Here is a 24835-nt window from a genome sequence, read left to right as displayed (position 1 = left end):
TCTACAGACTTACCATTGTAATTTCTGTTATGAAAAAATAATAAGAGATGTAACAAAAGAAGACAGAATCCTTGAAATGCCCAATCTTAAATCTCTGCATCATAAGCACTGCTAAAGATGAACACGTAATGTTTTCAGAGAGAAGATGCCTGGAGCCTCTTACCTGGACAAATGTAGTATTCTCCCACTATCTTTTGGATGGTTGCTCTTACTTCAGAATAGTATATTATAAAATTTTCAAAATTATTGTTTATGATAACACAGTATCTTAGTTTATGAACATACAATTTGCTCACAATGTAAAATATATATCAAGTTCATGAAATAACATAGAATGACAAACAGGGGAAAGAATCTAAAGCAGTATTTCTCAACCTTGGCAACTTTTAAGATGTGTGGACTTCAACTCTCAGAATTTCCCAAAAACATCTTTTTCCTCACCCCAGCTTTGCTGGCTAGGGAATTCTGAGAGTTGAAGTCCACACATCTTAAAGTCACCAAGGTTGAGAAAGTGTGATCTAAAAGGTATACTGTAGAAAGTCAAAAGGAGATGGGATCTTGATTGAAAGCTAACAGTCTTTCAAATTTCCAGATAATGGCCAAGTAACTGTAATAATTCTAAGATAGAGGAGTCAAATTTCTGCAATTAAAAACAAACTATCATTGTGAAACACGGTGGATAAAAATTGATTTTTTTAAAAAAATTAAAAATCAGATTTTTTAAAATTTAAATCGGATTTTTATTTTTATCAAATTTATTTTAATAAAATGCTTTTGGAGTAAAAATTTATCTAAAGATAGTTTTCTATTTAAAATACATTAATAATTGGGTTTATTCAGCATGAAATGGAGCTTAGTTATGTAGCATGAAGCTGTATATTCTGCAATATTGGGACTGTTGGTGAGTTAATAGCAGGTCAGAGGAGAAACTGTTGCGGAACAGAGATGACAGTTGCTCTTTAAAAATTATGATTTATATTGAGTTAATTTAAATCAAGTCTTTTTACTTTTTACCTTTAACAAATCCACCCTGTTATGAAATAAGCTAATGTTTCTTTTTACACAATACAAAATAGTGTTAGATAAATATAATCTGCTGTATACTGACCGGAGTAACTTTTTTGTAAATGGGCGGCTGTATCAATCTGATAAATAAATCAATAAAGGATACATTTATTGGGTTTTTCATTTAAAAAAGCATAAAAAAGTAAAATCTTATTTCTGGCAAGGTTAACTCTTAGTGACTGTATGTGCTGTTTTGCAGTCAACCAGAAGAAATGGTTTGCCAGGGATGTCTTCTGGGCTGCTTTTTCAGTTTGGGTTCCTGGGATCTCTTTATGCCTCCCATCCAAGCACCAAACCAGCTACGATCCTTTTTAGCCTTTTATGTGTTTAGCCATTTCAAACCCTGGTTAAATTCCAGAGTACTGAAGAAACTGGTAGATGTGATCTTGGAGCAAAATCTTTCAGGTCTCCTGGAGCACAGGGGAACTACCAAAGGACTGGAAAAGGACTGATATGATTCCAAGGCTTCATGAAGGAAAAAACAAGTGATCCAGAAAATTACAGATTAATCAGCTTGACATCAATACCTGCAAAAATTCTAGAAAAGATAATCAAACAGATGATTTGTGAGCACCTAGAAATGAGCAAAGTTATCACTAGAAACCAGCATGGATTTGTTAAGAACAGATCATGCCAGACAAACTTTATTGCTTTCTTTGATGATGAATTGACTAGATTAGTGGATCAGAGATATGCTATGAATCTAGTTTACTTGGACTTTACTAAGGCATTTGACAGAAGTAGACCATAACCTACAATGTGGGAGAAACAGTACCACCATTAGATGAATTTTCCGTTGGCTGACCAACTGCACTTAGCATGTAATGCTTAATGGAACTGCATTTACATGGAGGGAAGCATGTAGTGGGGCACCTCTGCCTTGGGCCAGATGCTCTTCAACATCTTCATAAATGATTTAGATAAGGGGAGCAAAGGGGGACTCATCAAATTTTCAGACGATACCGAACTGGAGAGCATTGCAACCACTTTGGATGATATTCAATATTCAAAAGGATCTTGACAGACTTGAGTGTTGGACCCTATCCAACATAATGCAGTATGATGGTGAGGAAAGCAAGGTCCTGCACTTAGGCAAGAAAATCCAAATGCAGAAGTATAAAATATGCAGTAATTTGTTCAACAGTAGTTAAGAGGGGTCCTGGTGTCTTAGTGGACTTAAGTATGAGCTAGCAATATGCTGCAGCTGCCAAAAATTAGGATTAGTATCAGAATAGAGCTGAAGGTCTTCTACTCAAGCAGGAGATCCTATACCATTTCAGATAAGTGTCTGTCCAGTCTTTTCTTAAAAACCTCCAGTGATGAAGCACCGTCAACTTCTGAAGGCAAGCTGTTCCACTGGTTAATTGTCCTTACTATTAGGAAGTTTCTCCTTAATTGCAGGTTGCTTCTCACCTTGATTAGTTTCTATCCATTGTTCCTTGTCCTGTCCTCTGGTGCTTTGGGAAATAAATTGACTCTCTCCTCTTTGTGGCAGTCTCTCAAACACTAGAATACTGCTATCGTGTTCCCTCTAGTCCTTCTTTTCTCTAGACTAGCCAAACCCAAATCCTGCAATCATTCTTCATATGTTTTAGTCTCAAGGCCTTTAATCATTTTAGCTGCTCTTCTTCGTACTTTTTCCAAAGTCTCAACAACTTTTTTGTAATGTGGTGACCAAAACTGGGTGCAATATTCCAGGTGTGGCCTTACTAAGGCTTTATAAAGCGGTACTAACACTTCACATGATTTTGATTCTATGCCTTTGTTTATACAACCAAGGATTGTATTATTTTTTTGGCTGCTGCCACACACTGCCGACTCATGTTTAAATGATCGTCCACTAGGATTCCAAGGTCCCTCTTACAGTTACTGTTTTTAAACCAGGTTTCACCTAATCTGTACTTGTACCTTTGATTTTCCCTGCCTAGGTGTAAAACTGTGCTTTTCTCCATATTAAATTTCATTTTGTTGGATAGGGCCAGTTGTTCAAATCTGTCAAAATCTTTTTGGATCCTGAGTTTGTCTTCTGGAGTGTTGGTTATTCCTGCCACCTTGGTGTGGAATAGGAATAGGTCTCTCCTACCTTGGGAAGAGGGATGATCAAACTGATAGGTATTCCACATGCACTAAACACCAATAGAATTACTGTATTTCTAAATGAAAATAAAAACAGCTTCATTAAGTAGGAACAATTGTTCAACTGTGAAGGAACAGCCTGAGCTGTTTCAATAAGAAACAGGATGTAATAGTTTTAGATAGAAACCCTGATGACACTTTTGTTCCTGTTTAGAATTGCTTGCCATTATATCAATTAATCATTAAAAACCATTAAAAGGTTTATTACATTGCCAGGTTATCCCTGATTGCTCTAGTACCTGCGGCTAACCTAGTCTTGGGTTGATTTGCTGACAACAAATGACAAGATAATAAAAGATTAAGAGATGTTACCTATCCTGGACAAACAATGGATAATTAAATACCGCTGCCTGATTTACACACTTTGAATGGTCCTCACCTTCTCTCATACCCTCTACAACATTTTGGAAGCTTTCAAAATGTTTAAAATGAAATGTTAGGCCCCACCACTGATATTACAGACCATGGTTTATAAAAACCACAATTAATAGATTCGTGGAATTAAGCCCAAACCAAACCAGTATATTACACCCTCAGCATCATCTAATCTACTCCATCCATCTTTACCAATGCAATATACAGCTAATGGACTCTCTCTGCTTGGGGACTGTTCCTCTATCAATTTTCCTCCATGCAAAAACTCAACCCTCCTCCACTGAAAAATAAATCACAAATGAAATGTGCCCATGAATTTTCAAATTATTTGCTTTATATTCTATGGCTACAGAACTTCAATAAAAATTAAAAAAGCTTTCCATTGATTTCAAAGAGACTTTTCATGAACACAAACAGGGAACTAGGTAAGAATTGTGAGGAGAGGGGCAGAATTATCTGTTTTCTGCCCACCTGGCATTCTGCATGCAACTGGCCCAACAAATTTATAGCTTGCATTCAAACACTATAAATGGAAATGATAAAAAGCACTGATGAAGAAAATGGTAAGAACATACATTATTATATGGCCCAGGGATACATAATGTCTTCATTATATAAACTGATATTCACAGAAAATCACTCTTTGTGAATTTATGCAATTAGAAGCAAGAATATACAATTCTTATTTCTCCAGCCAGTATATATTATTATATAATAGAAATAACTGCAGGAATTGACCAACCCTTGGAAATTGCTGATATTTTCATCTGCAAGGTGGATTTCTTTCTTTAAAAAGAGCAAAATTCGCATCAACATGTGTCTGAAAGAAATTAGCATTTAAATTAGAGTTGGGCAGCCTATAGTCCACGAACTACATACGGTATATACAAAAGAATACCAGAACTTTCTAGAATGATATTTCTTTTTGTGAATTTCAGGAATTTGATGAAGTTTCTTGGGATGATAATGATGATATGGCAGAAATAACAAACATGGATGGGAACGAAGGAAAATAAGAAAAAGAGATATTCAATCACATTCCTAAAAGACCTGGGTGAAGAACCAGGTCTTCCAGGTCCTTCAAAAAACCAATAGGATGGTGGTTGTTCAATCTTGGCAGGGACCTCATTCCAGAGGGCAGGCATTGTGGCAGAGAAGGCATGCTTCCAGGGTCCCAGTAGACAGCATTGTTTAACTAACAGAATCAGGAGCACAGCCTTACCAGATTGGATTGACTGGGCATATACTATAGCAGGGGGTCTCCAAACTTGGCATCTTTAAACCTGGTGGACTTCAACTCCCAGAATTCCCCAGCCAGCTTCCCAACAGTATATGATGATACCAAACTGGCAGATGACCTCACCCAGTTTCATGTAGGTGTTGAAAAGGAAGGGAGACAGAATGGGTTGAGGCACCCTGAGGCCTAGGGAACAATCTCACCCTCCCTACCAACACCGACTGAAACTAACCACGGAGAAAGGAAGAAGACTCGCATAAAACTCTGCTCCCAATCCCCAAACTTTTCATATCAACTTTCCCATTTTGGGAGGTTTATGGGTCAATAGCTACTAGGCAAGAGGCAAAGATAAAATACAGCTCCTAGACCAAAATTGTATGTACTCCTGTAAAATTATTAATCAAATAAGAGGTGAGGAAAAACTTTATGAAAGCCACTTCTATGGTGAATTGGTTCAATAGTGACTAATATAGTGACGGCAAACCGAGTGCCAAAAAGGTTGTGCGGAAACATCGCGCACATGCTTGTCAGGGCTGCACTCTGGAAAAGCTAGAACCTCTGGGTTCTGGCATGCATGCACACCCGACAATCAGCTGGCCGGTGCGCATTCACACACTGGTGATCAGCACTGCCGCACGTGCGAAGGGCACCTGATCGTCGCATGCTCATGTGTGCCAAAAACCCAGAAGACAAACAGGCAAGGCCGAGCATGCCAGGCAACATGGTTTCGCATATCACTTTGGGCACGGGTGCAATAGGCTCGCCATCATGGGACTAAAAGATCATTGGTACAGTACTAATAATGAACATGATTAAAATTAGTTCCAGTCAAGGGTCTAAAACAGGAACATCTAACTTCCATTGGCTTGTGAGGGACATGCAGGTTTGAGTTGCCTCTCAAAGACTGTGCCAGAAGACCATTAAGGAACTTCAGAAGTGAGCGTTTCCCATGCACTAGGAAACATCTTTTCCTTCGAGATCTGCCATGCCTACTTTTTAACTTTCTAGAAAGTCCTTAAAATCTGTCTTTCCCCAGGCGTTGGGATAGATCAGTGGTTCTCAACCTTCCTAATGCCGCGACCCATTAATACAGTTCCTCATGTTGTGGTGACCCCCAACCAGGGGTGGGTTCTAAATTTTTTTACTATCGGTTCTGTGGGCGTGGCTTATTTTGTGGGCGTGGCTTGGTCCGGGTGGCCATGGCTATATGTATAGGGACTACTCAGAGGGCTGAAAAAAGTCATTTCTGACAGATCCTCGCACTTTTGACTGGTCCTCACACTTATGACCATCTTTCCATTTATGCCCGTGCAGCCCGTGCAGATAGGGCAAAAAATGTAAAATGTGAGGACAGTCGTAAATTTGAGGACTGGTCAAAAGTGCGAAGACCAGTCAAAAATAACTTTTTCAGCCCTCTGAGTAGTCCATGTGCACAAAAGGACTACCCAGAGGGCTGAAAAATGTGATTTCTGACAGGTCCTCGCACTTTTGACCGGTCTTCACACTTATGACTAGTCATCATGCCCATTGTAGCATTCTTAACAACCGTGTCACTCATTTCACAACTGCTTCTCTTCACCATGGTGACAAGATAGGGCAAAAACGTAAAATGTGAGGACAGTCGTAAGTTCGAGGACTGGTCAAAAGTGCGAGGACCAGTCAAAAATAACTTTTTCAGCCCTCTGAGTAGTCCATATGCATAAAAGGATACAGCAATAGAGAAGGATGAAGGAAGGGAAGGGAAATTAGAGTAGGAGTGAGGGTAAGAGAGGGAGGAAGAGAGGAGGAGAAGGAGAAAGGAAGAGGAAGTAGGAAGGAGAAGAAGGGGGGAAGAGAAAGTAAGAAGGAAAGAAAAGAGAGAGGTGGAAGGTTTGAGGAGAAAGATTGCTGTACAATAAAAAATATGAAAAGGAAGAAAACCAGTCCCAAACAAATATAAAGATATTAAGATAAAGAATGAATTGTTAAACTTTAAGGAATAAAAGAGAATAAAAAAATTTCTTTTTCCCATATTTATTCCTCATCTATTTTTGTAAAAAACCAATATTACCCTTCATCCTCATCTCTAATCTTAATCAAATTCAATTTTTCCCTTCTATTCTATATTATACCCCTTCCCATTGTCATCTATTTTTATATCCATCCTCACATCGGTTAATTATGTAATTATGTAATACAGTTGTTTAATACAAATTCAACATTTTAATATAAATCAATTAATTATATAACTATATTTTTTGTATATCAATCAATATGAACATGAATATTCCAATTATTTCCATGCAATCCAATTTCTTACAAATCAATTAATTATATTTACCAATAATAATAAACCAAATAATTTCCCCCATATATTCCTCCAAACCACAACTTAACCATTTCTGCTTTCAACACAATATACAATTAATAGTATCTCAATTATTACAATTCCCTAGTTAAATAGAGCTTTTTTCTTTTGTGTTTTAAAATCTTGAACCTCCTCTTTTGCCCTAAATTTCCCATTGTTTGCAGTTTTGCACCTACCTTTTTTGGTGAGGAAAAAGAAAAAGAAATCTCTCTCTGCCTCATTTTGTCACGTTGCAGCAAAGACCCTGCTTTACTTTCAGTTTCGTTTTTCAGCATAGCTAGGGGGAAAAAAATCTGCTCCTCTCTTTGCAGCTAGCAACAGAGCCCTCCGCAAAACAGCTGAGAGCAAATCAGCTGAGAGTCCAGAGGCTGATCAAATCAACTTATGGTAATTAACCTATGCTGAAGCTGAAAGGGGCTGTTTTTTTCTATTTTTGCAGGGACCGGTCTTCTCATTTGTTTTCTTTTTACACTGATCAGCTGTAGGGCGGCCCTTTGAAGCCCCGCGGCAAGAATTTAAACGTTTTGTTTCCCTCTAGCCATCAGCTGGGACTCAGGAGGCAGCAATAGATTGGGAGTGGGCAGGATAAGCAAACGGCGACCGGCGATCCAACAAAGGCAGAGGGTGAGGGTGAGTGAAGGCGTGGGGGGGGCGAGAGAGGGCTTTGGCGACCCCTGTGAAATGGCCATTCGACCCCCAAAGGGGTCGTGACCCCCAGGTTGAGAACCGCTGGGATAGAGAGAGGCCACAGTGAAAGGAAGGTGTTGTGGTCTGCATTGGGGAAGTTTAGTTGTGTTGTCAGCCTTTTGAATTTACTAGTTTTATTGTTTTGTTTCTATTGTTTATACATATTGTTTTATTCTTTGGTTATGAGTCACCTGAAGTTGGTTTTTAAATATATATTTAAATATATATTTAAATATATTAAATATATATTTAAGTAAGCCATACCCACATCTCCTGTATCCTCCCTGTAAAGGTATAGTATCTAATTTCTTACTTCTTCGTAGGATTTATGTGTGTTTTTCCTCTAGCCAGGTTTTTCCTACGTAACCAAGGTTTTTCTGCAGCCCTAGCTTACTGAGGAAGGCTAACGAGCCAGAAATAGATCTATATAAGTCTCCCACCTGGCAGCCATAACTTGCTGGCTGCCAGAAAGGAAAAAAGCCCAGAATCAAGTGGATGTGATTCTACTGAGCTAGGGCTGCAGAAAAACCTTGGTTAAGTAGGAAAAACCTGGCTAGAGGAAACACACACACACACACACACACGTCTCTTTAGCCAGGTTCTACCTACATAAACCAAGATATTATGCAGCCCTAGTTCAGTGAAATCACAATTCACTAGTTTCTGGGCTTTTTTCTTTTTTCTTTTTCCTTCTGGCAGCCAGCAGACCCTTTGCTGCCCATTGGGAGACTAAGATAGATCTATTTTGGCCTTATAAGGCCTCATCAGTTAGCCACACCCTCATCTCATGTATCCTCCCTGTAAAGGTACAATATTTGTTTTTCTTTCTTTTTTGTAGGTTTTATGTGTATGTCTCTTTAGCCAGGTTCTACCTACGTAAACCAAGATATTATGGAGCCCTATATATATATTATCCTGCCATTATTGTTGTTGTTATAAATAACTCAAGGGGCAAACATACCTAATATTCCTTCCACCTATTTCCCCACAACAACAATCCTCTGAGGTGGATCAGCATGAGAGAGAGTGACAGGCCCAAGGTCACTCAGCTGGTTTTGATGGCTAAGGCAGGACTGGAACTCACCGACTCCTGGTTTCTAGCATGATGCTTTCATTACTAGACCAAACTGGCTGGCTATATAAATGTTTTAAATAAATAAATCTTAGCATACCTGTTTTACAATGCTTGTCCCTAATCACAGTGATAATAAAATGATGAAATGTGCATTGTAATGTCATAATGCATGTTCAGTTTTTTGTTCTTGGGTCACAACATCACACACAAATATATAACAAGCCGACTTGTGCCACAATTCCTGTTTCATCACTTGCCCCCATGTGAGCACCCACGATAACACAAATATTTGTTCTCCATGTGGACAGACATGTTTACCAAAATAAATAAAAAACTGGACATTCCTTTGTATTCCTAAATCCATGCATCCACATATCCACAAGCACCGGTATACATTTTTTATATTTATGCTTTTTCCCTCTCTCCTGTTTTGTGACCTTTGTGGAAAGGTTCAAGAAAAAAGACATGAACACACTGTTGTTTGGAAGAGTCATTTCTGCCACAGCTCCCTTTCTTTAAATCCCAAGCTCTGTTTCCTCTGTGATTCATGCAATTCATTAACTGCATAAAAAATAGAAACAATGCAAGTAAAATTAGGTGACCTTAAAATTGTATTTAATTTGGGTATCCCTTGCAAGCACATTCAGGGGAAACAGTAATGCTACTGTATAGTTAAGGGAACTATCCTGATAAAAAATCCACCCCATAGGACATATTCATGTAAAGTAACATTTTTTACATTTTTATTTTCTTGAGATATTTCAGCTCAATTATTTCCATCTCAATGATCTTTCAAGTTCGAGGGTGTCTTTCCCGCCGCCTTGAAAGAGGCGGTGGTGAGACCTCTCCTCAAGAAGCCTTCCCTGGACCCGGCAATATTGGCTAACTATTATCCAGTCTCCAACCTTCGCTTTGTGGCGAAGGTTGTTGAGAGTGTGGTTGCACAACAGCTTCCCCAGTACCTAGATGAAACGACGTATCTAGATCCGTTCCAGTCGGGTTTCAGGTACAGCACGGAAACGGCATTGGTCGCGTTGGTGGATGATCTCTGGAGGGCTCGGGACAGAGGCTGTTCCTCTATCCTGGTCCTATTAGATCTCTCAGCGGCTTTTGATACCATCGACCATGGTATCATGCTGCACCGGTTGGAAGAGTTGGGGGTGGGAGGCACCGTATTACGGTGGTTCTCCTCCTTTCTCTCCGACCGGTCGCAGTCTGTGTTGACAGGGGGGCAGAGGTCGACCCCGAGGCCCCTTATATGTGGGGTGCCACAAGGATCGGTCCTCTCGCCCCTTTTGTTCAACATTTATGTGAAGCTGCTGGGCGAGATCATCCGTGGTTTCGGGGTGGAGTACCATCAGTACGCTGACGACACCCAGCTGTACATCTCCACCCCAGACCACCCCAACGATGCCCTTGAAGTGATGTCCCGGTGCCTGGAGGCCGTACGGATCTGGATGGGGAGGAACAGACTCAGGCTCAACCCATCCAAGACCGAGTGGCTGTGGTTTCCGACGTCCCGATATAGTCAGCTGGTGCCATCGCTGACTATTGGGGGCGAAGCACTGGCCCCCACGGAAAGGGCTCGCAACTTGGGTGTCCTCCTGGATTCACGGCAGTCTTTAGAAGAGCACTTGACGGCCGTGACCGGGAGGATTTTTCATCAGGTCCGCCTGATCCGCCAATTGCGTCCCTTTCTGGATCGGGACTCATTATGCACAGTCACTCATGCCCTCGTCACCTCCCGTTTGGACTATTGTAACGCTCTCTACATGGGGCTCCCCTTGAGGAGCACTCGGAGGCTCCAACTGGCGCAGAGTGCGGCCGCGCGGGTGGTGATGGGAGCGACGTGGCGCTCCCATGTAACGCCTCTCCTGCGCGAGCTGCACTGGCTCCCGGTGGTCTTCCGAGTGCGCTTCAAGGTTTTGGTCATCACCTTCAGAGCGCTCCATGGCTTAGGTCCTGGTTATTTACGGGACCGCCTGCTGCCACCAATAGCCTCCCACCGACCAGTACGCTCCCATAGAGAGGGGCTCCTCCGGGTGCCGTCGGCCAAAAAAAGTCGACTGGCGGCCCCCAGGGGGAGAGCCTTCTCTGTGGGGGCACCTACGATCTGGAACGAGCTCCCCCCGGAGATACAGAGGATTCCGGATCTGCGTACCTTCCGTCGCGCGCTTAAGACGTTCTTATTTCATCAAGCTGGCCTGACCTAAATTTTTCCTCTTTTTAAATGGAAATTTTAAATTTGGTTTTAATTTATTGGGGTTTTAAAATTGGTTCAGCCAAATTTATTTAATTAGTTTTATCTCTATTTTAAATTTTGTATCTATATGTTTTATTTTATGGCTGTTCACCGCCCTGAGTCCTTCAGGAGTAGGGTGGTATACAAATTTAATAAAATAAAATGAAATGAAAAATGAAGTTATTTACTTTTTGAAGTAAAGAATGTGAAAAGCTTTCAGAGTTAACCTACCAGAAAATCTGCATTTACTTTAATTGGAGGGCAGGAAGTATTTTTGTGCTTGGTAGAGAGAAAGTCCCAAGTGGCATTTGGATTCAGCTGGCTGTAAAGGGTTGTGTTTCACATATATCACTTGTCCCAGTCATTTTGTTATGAGACACCAAATGGAATTTCACTCAGTTATTCTAACTATGGTCAATTATAATTCAGCTGCATCACATTTTTATGTTTATATAATTATAAAGTAGTAGATAGCCAATATTTTGTAATATGCAATGGCAATTAAGAATATGCTATAAATTGAATATCCAAAAGGAGAGCCAAGCTCACATAAACATTGCTGATTTGTAATGTAAAACATTATGCCTTTCCCTCTCGCATTTGCACAATACAATTCAGTCATGTTTTCTCCTGATCTAAAGGTAACTGATACCGCAAAGTACATCTCAGGAACAGAAATATTTTTCTATATATATGTTTAGGAATAGAATATATAACACTGTTTTTCTGTTAGAATGACAGTATCCTATATTGAGGTTTCTCTCATGTATCTAACACATGCATTTACCTAACTTGCTTAGACCCCTTGAAAACTTACCACTTATCTGAAGTTCCTTAAAATATTCATATAACAAAAGGACAAGCTTTTTCAATTAAAAGGGTATTTCTGTCCTTTTGTGACTCATTTCCCTCTTAAAAAGGTAAGTGGAGTAACAAATTTTTAGTGGAGAAACAAAACACTAGAAACCACTTCACAGTATTGATTAGAACGTAATATCTTAACTCATCAAAATAACAAAAATAAATTAGCAAATGGGAAATAATTCAGACACAATTTCTCGATACAAATAAATTACATATTGTACATAATAACTCATTCCACGAATTTTCAAGTTATCTGATGTAGCTATTTTAAAAAATGCACAGAAAGCCACAAAGAAAAGCAATTAAAAACATGTTTCAAGCATCATGATATCAGAGCATATTAGGGACCACGGAAGCAACTATTGATAAAAAGAATGAGAGGACAAAAAATATTCTGTATAACAGTAATGCCAAAGTAGAAGAAATGATACCAATAAGCCATTTTCTCAACTCCTTTGGAAAACTAAGCTTTGTCAACTCAGTTCACATTTTACTATGATTTAGAGTCTATAGTGGTTTGCTGGCTAATGAAATTAAATTTTCACTGTCTAATGTGGTCAAGCTACAAATGTAATTAACAGTCCAGAATACTTATTTAAAGCATAAACTCTTTTAGCAATGGTCTCTAAGACATTGATGGAGATCCAATCCAATCAGATAGGTAAGCCCTTAATAGGGAAGAAATTCAGAAGTACAATATGCCTTTTATTACAAGAAGGCTGATATACTAATAACCAGAATCTTCACTGAAAATATTGACAGCTTGTTTTCAATCTGCTGTATGACAGTGATGGTGGCAAAGAACATTCCGCCACCACTGCATCTTTGAAGTGCCAAGAGATTTTCTGAATAATTCAGATGTTCTGCAATCTTGTCCAACTGTAAATATTCAGAAATTATTGGGGCATGTTGTAACAACCTTCTGAATGTTTTCTGAATAAAACTGCCCACATATTCTGCATCTTATACTGCTAATAATGATTCATTACAACTGCCTTTGAAAACTGGAAATTCTCCAGATCTATAGACTTCAATTCTCAGAATTCCTACCTAGTATAGCCACTGCTGAGAATTTTGCAAGTCAAAATCCATCTATTTGGAAGTATCAGTTTTGAGGAAGACACCATTTACAAATCTATTCAGAATACTACTGCATGTGGTTTGATGTTAACGAATGAATCTTACTTTGTAAAAATACACATGTGGCCATCTCCTTAAGAAAGCCAGGACCATCTCCTTTTGATGAATACTGTATCAACTCATGAATCCCAGGAGATCAATTTGGCTCTGTTCAGAGTAGCTCACTTCTCTTGCCTCCCTTCATTAGTTGTGATCAACAGGTAATATCTGTTTCTTTTTACATCACTGTTGCCATAAAACTGCCGCGATTGTTTCTGAAGACCCTTACTCTGGCCACATAAATCTTAATGGCTGTTAATCGGTCATAAATATTCCCTTTCTGGAAACAATATTCCATAGTAATGTATGGCTATTTGGATCCAAAACAAGAAAGGTGCTGCCCTGCCGTCATCATCTTAATTTTCCTGAGACCAGCAGGCTACTGTGTGAGCCCAGGAAAATTCATGAGAGGTTTGGTTGTCATGCCCATGCCAGAATCAAAGAACCTTTTCAGATATGGATCATAATAGTTGCACAACCCAAATACTGGAGAATAAAAGGGCCTACTATTCCAACTACAAGATAGAAGCCTCCAAGAAACTTCTATTACAACCATTTTTGGATAGATCATCATATTAATTTGTTGCACAAAATAATCTGGTGGCACTAGAACCTAACCAATATATTATGGCAACAGCCTTCATGTTATGCCTTAGTGATTATTACCCTGCATCCACCTATCTATAATAAGAAATGGGGAGAAAACAAAGTAATGAGATCAGGGAGAAATAAAGTGCAAAAAGTACTCTAATAGTGTTAAAGCCTAAATATAGAGACAGTTATTAAAAGAAGGGTCTTGGGGAAATTTTAAATTGCTGAAATACAATTTAGAAATAAATTCAGAAATAAGATCCAAAACTTGAATCAAAATAACAACTTATTATCTCGTTGTGCTGTTATTAACTTTCCAAACCCAGAACAGTTTCATTATCAACAACACTGATACCAACAACTCTACGTTTGAGCTTAACAAATTATACCATCTGTCAAGCTAAGGGATAAGATTTCTTGTGTCGGAAATAAAGTTTTTTTATCTTTGAAGATGCCATAGAGGTGGTGCTTTCGAATGACACTGAGTTTCAAGATCAAATTCTGTGAGATTTGATATCTGATTTTTGTTTGTTTCTTTTGATAAATTATGTGTACCTAAAAAGAGTACATAAGGAAAGAGATATCATGGCCCTCACAAACAGTAGAAGCCTGGGCAACATAAGAAATAGAGGACAGTTTCATGCCTACTACAATAACTGCCAAAATGATGACATGGTGCCCTGCCATTGCATATGATGCAACTATGTAACTGTGTTGTGACACATGTGTCATCATGCCCTTCCCCCCCCCACTTGCCCCACTGTGGATGCCCCTGAATGGCTAACTCTAGGTGGCCTTAGAAAGCTACCGTTTAAATCCATGGCATTTTTGCTTTGAAGTCCACTACAGGGCTCTGCCCTGTTTCCTTGCACTTTTCAGTACTTATTCACATGAGTGAGATCACCTGGGATATGAGCTAAGAAATCAACATTATGCTGATGAGATCAATTTCTTTTCTCAGATGAGAGAGTAGGTGTGCTCAGTGAGTGCTTGTAATGGATAGGCCATGTGCCAATAAGTTAATGAAATGGAAGTGCTGAGGTTTATCCACCTCATGGAGTCATCCTGTTCTCTCAAAGAACAAGTGAGCAACTGGGTGTTCCTTATTTATTTATTTATTTATTTATTTATTTATTTATTTATTTATTTATTTATTCGATTTATATGCCGCCCTTCTCCAAAGACTCAGGGCGGCTTACAATACGTTAAGCAATAGCCTTCATACTTTTGTATATACCTGCTTAGTAGGGCTTTCGGGCCTTGACCCAGCTTTGTTCTCGGAAACATATACTGACTGATTCACAAACTATGCTAGATGTAAAATAATTTATATTGATTTAGCATGATATGTGAAGCCAGCCATCAGCTTGTAAACCATGATTTCATAGTACAATATCCCAACAAACCATGGACTGGCATGATGTAAAGGAATGTGTTTTACATGCTCAGGATGGTATACAAGTACTCTAGCTGTACTTCATTTTCATTTCTCACTTCATTTTTCCTGCTTTTTTATCATTCTTAGTACCTACAAGATATTACTGGAACAAATTATGTGTTGCAGTACTTGGAAGATACTTCAGAAATTGAAATTAAGTTTTAATATAGTGTAAAGATTACCACATAGTAGTAACACTGTGTTCTTTAAGGTGATGGTCCTTCAACCACTCACATAATTCAGACTACTGCTTCTGTTCTCTAAATTCTGCATGGTTCAAACCTTGTACTCACATTTTTTGCCATTTTAGATTGTTTTGTGTTTTGAATTTAATTCACTGTCATTTCTACATTGAAAGCTAATTATTCAACCGTCATTAAAAACAAGACTTTTTTCTATATTTCTATATTCAGTGTAACGTTTTTATACAGCAGCTCTTCAAAATTTCCACCAGACTTAATACAAGCCGTTATTTTCTACTGGAGCAGATGTGGATGTAATCTGGATCCTTTTTGTGGCAGCCCCCTCCTATTCTACTACTGAGCAATGCTTCTTTCTCACTAAGTGTGTGGTTCTTTGCCATTGGTATTTCACGTCTCCATTCAACCAACCAAACCAAATTCCACATAAATTGTAGCATGCTTCCCTTTCCATTCCCTCCCAGTACATCAATGCAGTGTGTTTTCACTTTCAGACTTGAGCCCTCCAAAATTCAGACAGCTTGTACACGTACATTGAGTGCCCTGAGGAAGGCACCCCTTGTAGCCACTTCCAACTGCCCTACAGCCGGTAACAGCGAGGGGACCAAGAGGGCAAACAATCGCCCATTGCAGCAGAACAGAGATCATTCTAGCCTAAGTTAAAGGATCGGGGAAGAGACAATGTGCGACGTTTTGGGACCCCGTGAGCTGAAGACCCAATATTTGGGGGATCCTTTCCCCTGCTTGGGAGCCGCACCCGAACTCGGGGCGCCGGGCAAGGCACGCAGAGGAGAGGGAAAGCCGCCAGAAAGAGCGGGGATCCCGCACTGGGCACTCTCCAGAGTAGCGTCCCGCACGGGGATCCATTCCCGCCAGAGCCCCCAAGGCAGGTGGTGGTCGCCGTGGCTATTATCGCTGCCATATTGGGGGGGGGAGGATAGAGCGAGGAAGGAGGGGAGAATCCACAGGGACGCTTCTTTCCCTCAAAGCCCCTCTGCCCGCGGGCCTGAGATCGATCCTTGATCGATGGCTGAACAGCTGGGCTTGGAGCGCCCCTGGAAAGAGCCGCCGCCGCCGCCTCCTCGTCTCCAGCACCTCCGGGAAGGACGTCGGAGGCGTCCGCCGCAGCCGATCCCCTGCCCCTCGCTCGCCAGCCCGCCGGCGCGGCGGCTTACCTTCTCCGACGACGCGCGGCAGAGCCCAGGCGGGCGCCGGCGAGGCGCTCCCCCTGCCGCGCTCCCGCCGGCGGCTCCTCTCTCCCTTTCCCTCTGCCTCTGCGCCGTCCCTCTCGGCCGCGCTGGGCCTCCCCGGAGCGCCGGGAGCCCCTTGGTCCGGCCGGAGCCGCCGGCAGGCTCCCTCGGCTCGGCCCCAGCTCAGCTCTCGCGGGCCGCGCGTCAGACCGCCGCCATCTTCCGCTTGGAAGCGACGGGAGGAAGCGGCGAGCCGAGCCAGGCCAGGCCAGGGAGGCGGAGAGCGCCGCCTGTCCGTCCGCCCAGTCCCGCCTCTGCCAGGCTGGGGCCGCCGCCGAGGGGAAGGGGGAGCCGCAGACGACGAGGGCGAGAGCGCTGCATCCCCGTCCCCTTCTCGGCTGCCAGGCCGGCGGGCCCTCTCGGGAAGGAAAAGCCATTTGTCCGCCAAACGGGCCGTCTCCGCTGGTGCTTTATGTCGCCACCCGGCCGTCACTGAGGCGCTTTCAGGCCGGCTGGGCTGGGTCGCCGTCGCTTGGCTGGGTGGCCCATCGTTCACGAGCGGCATGGACAGGCTGGGTGGCCTTTCCAGAAGACCCGAAATGGGCAGCCCCTCAGGCTGCCAGCCCCAAAGAACGATCCTGTCAGGAGCAGAAATTACTCTCTCTTTTTTTAAGGGGGCGGGGGGGACTCAAAACTGAAATAGAACAATTTCATGAGTGTATTTATTCTTTTAATGAGTGCTATTTCTCACATTTAATACATTTATAGGTGTAAGCTTGCATCAATGCCATTATTTCTTTAATATCTGGAGTGATTTTTTAAAAAGCCTTTGGGTTAGTGTAACATTTAGGCCGTTTGGATATTTGGGCTTTGTTATAAGACTGCTAAATGTTCACAAACATATTCAGACAGAAGGAAAAGGCAGCAGAAACTCTGCCTTTTGTGTTTAGGGCTCACATTCTCTTTCAGTGATTTCCCCCCTAATTGGTTCAATGTGATGCCTGAGAAGAACTACAAGCATTCCTTTTTCGTTGGTTGAGAGGTGGTTTTTGGCTACTGAAACTGAATTAAAAAAAGCTCAACTTGAATTTGGGACCAGCTTAGAGGTTGTATTGATGTTGGGCCTTCAGAAAGACTTCAGAACTTCCAAATATTGTCCTCCCATCAAAACCCACCTGAAGATGAAAAAGGACCAAGCAGGACATCTTGCAGGCCAAAATGAGAGGCTGAATGAAGTAGGGAAAACAATAAATGTGCCCTTTAAACTTTGTTGATAAGGAGGTCAAGATAGAAAGCCACCCAGTGGGTTATATTTCCACTTGCTATCCAGATTCTCCAGCCACAAAGTGAGTGAGTTTGAAAAATCCATTTGAAATAGAACTATCAGTTTACTATTCTTTCTGCTCTCCCATATCTGTATTTGTAGAAGACTACATTTTTATGTGCACCACTTCATTATCATCCAAAGCTTTTGAGAACTATAAACCAAGAAAGGGCAATGTCCGACCCCTATATGCTGTGGCACATACCCTCAGATCACATTTGTGGGCACACCCAATTAATTATAAATTGTAATTCTAAAGCACAACTTTTACATAATTGCAAAGCCTGCTGAAACCTACCAGAAACCTACCTGCTGAATCTAAACCAGAATTAGATTCTGAAATCTTGGGACATTTTTGTATGAAGACCAAAGATGGGATGATTTTGTGACATTTTGATCACTTAAAAAAAAAAACTTTTCTTGATGCCTAGACATAGATCCTTTCCTGTATCCTCACAGATAAGTGATCCCCAACTACCTCAAAAGAGGCAACATGGCATTCAACCCCCTCTCCCAGTGGGTATCCATGAAATTCTTCTGTTTAAATTAAAATAATTTTAAAATGGCTGAAATTTTACAGGATTGTTATATTTAATGAGATTTTGATATTCCCAATTAATATCTTGTAAAACTCTGGTAAGATCACCAAAATCTTATAATATTTTGAATAGGAAAGCCAATATCTTGGAAAATTTGGCAGCCTCCCAAGATTTTGGCCATATAAACATACATACTTTTTTATTTTTTATTGTGGCCTTATCTGAAGAACCCATGATCACCAGGTGAGAAGCACTGGTTAGATATAAGTAAGAATTACTTGATTTTATTTCACTGAAGATTCTCCAAAATCCAAATGAACATCTTTGGAAAATGTGGCAAAGCCCATTTAATTTCTTTTAATCAGAGCCAATTTGAAATATATTTGAGGGGTTGCCACAAAGAAGAGGGGGGTCAATTTATTTTCCAAAGTACCAGAAGGCAAGACAAGAAACAACGGATGGAAATTAATCAAGGAGAAAAGCAACCTGGAATCAAGGAGAAACTTCCTAACAGTGAGGACAATTAACCAGTGGAATAGCTTGCCTTAAGAAGTTGTAGGATGTAGGTGCTGGAGGTTTGTAAGAAAAGACTGAACAGCCACCTATATGGCAATGAAATGGCATAGGGTTATGCTTGAGTAGGGGGTTGGACTAGAAGACCTCCAAGGTCCCTTCCAGCTCTATTCTCATTGATTGATACTAACGAGGCAGAAAGGCAGTTGTGCTGCATCATCTTCTTTCTGAACCTATTCTGCTTTCCTCTCAACATGCCATATAATTACTCATTCTATCAATATTCTTAATAATTCAACTCTCAATAACCTTCTGGAACAGTCCAGAGCACTTCTAAATGAACCAAACTATCTAGGCTAATTTACGGAATTCTGCCTTGGATATGTGACATAATATGGTTCTTCGATGCTTTCAGTTTAATTGCATCAACGCTATCCACTCCTACACAATTGGTGAATTTGGTTGGTTGGCTAAGAATTCCATACTCTGCATTCCAAAATATATAATTTGCTACCTGTATAGCTACAATTAGCAGAATGTGATTTGTGTAGAGGTGAATTTGGTTAGTTTGTCCTGCCAGAAGTTGGCATTCTGAACAGTTTTCCCAAATAATGGAATTTTGGTTGAAATGAGCAAACATAATTTCTGTGGAAGATTTGTGGCTTTCTACTTTTATGTAGAATAAAATTGTGGGGGAATTTGTCAGTTTGGTTGACTAGATAATCAGCTGTTTATTTGGATTAGGAACAATTTTGGAGCATTCTGAAAATAGGCAAATTTTGTTTGGATCAAAAAGGAAATTTGACCTTCGTGTCTCGTGGACCCATTTTCTCTTCTTGATTTTAACAAGAGACTTCCTATTCACACTCAAAATGCTGAAAGAACTGACTCCTCTTACCCTCTAATAATTTATAGTGATAATTTATTAAACTTGTATGCTGACTTCCAACAGCTCTGAGCAGCTCACAACAATTGGAGGAAAGAAATTACAATAAAGCCAATAAAAGGATAAAATAGGTGCAATAGGTTGGTTGGATGGAATGAAATGAGGGGTCTCTTTCTTCCCCTCACCAAAGGCCTGGCTGTAGAATCAGATTTTCATAGCTATTCTAAACAAGGTCATCTGGACCTTGGAGGGGACCTCATTCTAATCTAGAGAGTAGGCGTTGCTATAGAGAAAAGTATTTCTGGGGTTCTGTTAGATGACATTGTTTAGTCATTATTGGAATGCGACAATCCTAAAAAATTGAATTGGCCAGGTGGATGATGATATTAGACGCTTAAGCAACATTAATCAGGCAGTCAATCATTGTAAGATGATAGAAACAGTGAGATGCAAATGTACAAGAATTTTTTTAAAAAATTCAGAATAGAATCCCTGCAAAAACAAGTGACTCTCCACATTTTTTTTTTTTTACAGAATTCATTTATTCCCTGAAAAGCAATGGAAAAATACCTGCCTAATGGGAAAGATGACTCCCATATAGGGGATAGGGCATGGAATTCAAATAGTCTCCCAAGTAGTTAATTCCAATTAAACAAATCTCATAGCAAAATTCATTTATTCTGATTTTCACCGATTGTCCTTAACAGTGTCATTTCTGTAATTTGCCAGTGTTGGATTAGATCATAAATAGCTACTTGTGGTTTTCAGGGGTGTCCTTTGGCATAGGAGTCAGGCCACAAAAAAAGCAGAAATGTAAATGCAAGAGCTGCTGAGGTCATGATTACACACTAGGTAGCGACAATAGCACAGCTGTGAATTACAATGTTTAGCAAATGTCCTTTCCACAGAATTCTCTGGCTTTTGGTTTTGAAAAGTAGGGGAACTATTAAAAAATAGTAAATATTACTTTTATAACCAGCATCTTAAATATTGGATTGATTGGTATTAATAGTTAGCAGCCCATCAAAGTGGATATTTTTCTTAATAGCAACTATCAATATAAGAATATGTGAAGCAAAAACAAGCTGGTCAGATCACATTTGATGAAGAGTGTATTAAAAGTATTTTAGGACAGAGCAGTGAGGGATTTCATCCTTTTTCCCCTTGAAACTAATTCTTGAGTGAGTGGGATTCCTCCATTTTCAGGGCTCAATCATGAGAAATCACATGCAGTGAAAGAGTTTGGAAGGCATTGTTGAATGTATGCCACTTCTCAGCTCCCACTCCCTTAGGAAAACAGTTTTAAAGGGCAGCATATAGGTTAAAAAAACACAAACTAAATAATTAAACTAAATAACTAAAGACAAATAGAGAATTGTCTTTCAAACCTGTGCAACATTTTTAAAATCTACATGGCAGTTGTTCTCACTGGAAGGTGGTCACTTCCAGTCAGCACTGACAGGCGTTCCAGCCCAAAGCCTCTTGTTGGCAGGGTACCTCAGGGTTTTATGCTCTCACCTCTCCAATTTAACATCTATCAGGGGTGTCAAACTCGCATCATCACAGCAGCATCAAGTGATGTATCAGGACTCCCCCCCCCCCCAATTTGGTTAAACCGGGCCGGGGGGGGCAGCATATGACGCACCCGGGCTGCGAGTTTGACACCCCTGATCTACATGAAACAGCTGCATGAGCTCATCTGCCAGGATGGGGTCAGATATCATCAGGATGCTCATGATACTGAAGTATACATCTCAATCCCTGGCTAGCCAAGCCAGGCTGTTAAGACAATGTCTTGGTGCTAGAGGTTCAAACCTAAATATGGCAAGACAAGGTTATGGGTGCATGGTTCTTCTGTATGGAACCACTGTGTGGTTCTTGCAGTGACTCTTCATGTTTAGTTCTAAGTGGAATTGTACTTCCCTCTTCTGGGCTCTCAGCTTCACAGCACAGCAGGATGAACTTCAGACAGATTTACTGCAGCAATTTCACCCTTTCGTAGACCAGGAGCTCCATCTCGCAGTCACTTAAACCTTGGACCTTCACATATGGACTACTGCAAAATGCTGTACATGGTGCTGCCCTTGGACACCAGTTGGAAGCTACTGTTGGTCCAGAATGCAGCAATGTGAGTAATTATAGGTCAGTCCAATGCACCCATATTTCACTTCAGCAAGGTGATTTACACTGGTTGTCAGTTAACTTCTGAGTGCAATTCAAGATGCTGGTTGCCATCTAAAAACTCTTCATGATATAGGGCTTGGCTGTTTGAGGGACTGCTATTATTCTTCGCTCCCTTAGTTTACGGGCCAAAACTGTATCCCATTCACTAAGCAATATCATCTGATTGGGCCTAGAAAATGTATCTTTTGTGTCATGTATCCTACCTGAATCTCCCAGAGGTTTGGAGCCTCATTATTGTTCTCTGACTCCTTTTCTCTCCAAGTAGAATTGTCAGGAGTGCCAGTGGAAAAGGCCCACTTGTTGGGCAGGTTGTAAATTGGTTTTGTTTCTCACTTCTACACATTCTGCTATCAAAAACAGTATTAACACTGTAAACTGAAGTCTTTATGCTAATATTTTTGAAAGGTATTGTATTATGTGATTGCTTTTTGATATGGATTTCACATACTGGTGGTTATCAGAAAACTTACTTATCCTTAAATAAAAATATGTGGTGTGACTTTCATTGATGAACCTCAGTCAGTTTTCATGCAATTTTCCACAATGAATTATATTCCTTCTTAAAAATACACATCATTAAATAGCAAAATATTGTAGTTTTTTTAACCTGAAGGAAGGAAGGAAGTGGTAGAGACATCTGAAATTCACACAAATTGAAAGAGCAATTAAAACTTTAAAAGCAAGAGTTCTCAAAAGATCTTCAATTTCTAAGTTAAAATCCCTGAGGATTTGTATTTGACCCTCCCCTAATCACATACAAGGTTGAAGTTTTGTCTGGAATGTTTCATTTTGATTTTCAGTTCTCCAGATAGCTGTTTAATTGTCCCAAATATCCTAACCATACAAAGATCCTCTTAGTAGCTAAGGCTCAGTTTAGCAGTTAAAAATCCTTCTCCTTAATAACTGTGTACACAGAGGTTATCTCCAGTCTTGCTAAACACTTGGTGATTGGTCCAGAAATGATGGACTGTGATCAAGAGACTGATCACAGAACATTATCAAATTATGCTGGCCAATATGATAATTCAAAGACACAGAAAAGACCATTGATAAAGAGCATTGGTGGATATCCATTGTGTTCTGAAAGCAACTGATTTGCTAATTGTACATCAGGTCAAAAATTTGTATAGAGATTTCAGAGCACATCATTTTATAAGAGGCAAAAGAGAGTCACCTGCCTTCCTTTATGTTTGTCTTACCATACCAGCATCTGGCATGATGCAAAAATCAAGTATTTGATATTCTTCAAAACTTTGAATCAAGAATTATTTTTTGTTATTATTTTTAAAGCAGATGATGCTTGGCTGTTATCATATCAGTATACCAATGAACTCCATAAATAGAACTGGACAGCCACATATATAGGACAAATCTGTTTTAGAAGGACATTAAGTAATATGGGGAACTGCACTGGACTAAATACAGGTAGTCCTTGATTTACAGCCATTAAAAGTTATAAGAGCACTGAAAAAAGTGACTGACGGCAATTTTTCACACTTAACAACTGTTGCAACATCCCCATGGTCACATGATCATAATTTGGGCGCTTGGCATGTATTTATTATGATTGTATCATCCTAGGGTCATATGATCACCTTTTGCGACTTTCTGAATGCAAAATCAATGCAGAAGCCAGGGTCCACTTCACATCTTTGTTGCTACCAGTAATTTAACTATAGTGATTCACTTAACAACTGTGACAAAACTCACTTTACAACTATGTTGCTTAGCAGTAAAAATTTTGGGCTCAATTCATAAGTAAAGGACTACCTACTGTATATATAAGATTACAACTACTGGATTTAGTTCTCTTAATTCCAAAATTTATGATAATAGTTTAATTTATTCAAAAATATTATTGGAAAAAATTGAAATATTTGTCTGAATTGGATAGAATAAAAAGGGAATAGTACCATTAGAGGAGTCTGTAGTCATTAACACTACCAATCTACTGTACTGTATTGTATAGTACTATACTGTAGCAACTTCCATTATCTCTACCATGATATTTATGGTTACATTGAAAATGTGGGAAGACTCAGACATACATAAACTTTGTCCTGCATTCTGATAGGCATAAAAGATTACTGGAAATTCTAATATAAAGATTGAAGCTAAATTAATATTATTTGGCAAGAAGGATAAGCTTCATGCTTTTAAAAACCTTCAACTGGAATTCAAACTCTTAAGCTTGGTACTTTGTTTCATCTAGATGCCCTGCCAATTCCAAAAATCCTGAGACTGTAGAATTGTAGAACATGGTGAAGTTGTTTTTATAAATGTAGATATTTCTGTATTTGTATGTTAGATCTGTGTTAACCTGACTATATATAAATTATACATCAAACAGCTAAACCTCAGAGGCCATTATACAATCCTAAGTGGAACTACAGCCTTTCAAATATTTAGACTTGGAGCTGCAATTGATGCAGCATAAAAACCTAACAAACAATGGAGATTTAAATAAATTAGTGGCTTCTTCAAGTTAAACTACCTTAAATATTTGGCCACAATCCTGGCATTGCTTTATAGGTAATTTCAAACATGCCTGGGCATTATTTTCAGTCACTGCTTGGTAGATCAGTGGCCATAACCTCAGTTCGGCGCAGCTACATACACATAAACTCATTCATCTCACTCAGCTGTTTCCAGATGTACAACACATTTGCGCATACCTCACTGTCATCTTGATAAAGGGACATCTCCAAACAGCTGATGTTGTTTTCTCAGGCACTCAGGAAAATAGAAGATTACTTTCTGATA

At 40.0% G+C, this 24835-nt stretch overlaps 1 protein-coding gene across 1 annotated transcript in view; it reads right to left on the bottom strand.

Moving 5' to 3' along the window:
* Positions 1–17269, bottom strand: part of NDST2 (N-deacetylase and N-sulfotransferase 2) — a 107535-nt gene extending 90266 nt beyond the window's left edge. The window contains exon 1 of the mRNA XM_034435293.3: positions 16612–17269. The gene's annotated coding sequence lies outside the window, so the exon portion shown is untranslated. The remainder of the gene's footprint in view (positions 1–16611) is intronic.
* Between the last annotated feature and the right edge of the window lie 7566 nt (positions 17270–24835).

Source organism: Pantherophis guttatus, chromosome 6, assembly GCF_059756535.1.
Source record: "Pantherophis guttatus breed Tessera chromosome 6, ASM5975653v1, whole genome shotgun sequence".
In the NCBI taxonomy this organism is placed as follows: domain Eukaryota; kingdom Metazoa; phylum Chordata; class Lepidosauria; order Squamata; family Colubridae; genus Pantherophis; species Pantherophis guttatus.
Note: the sequence above shows the minus strand (reverse complement) of the source record. Positions and strands in the feature narration are given on the sequence as shown.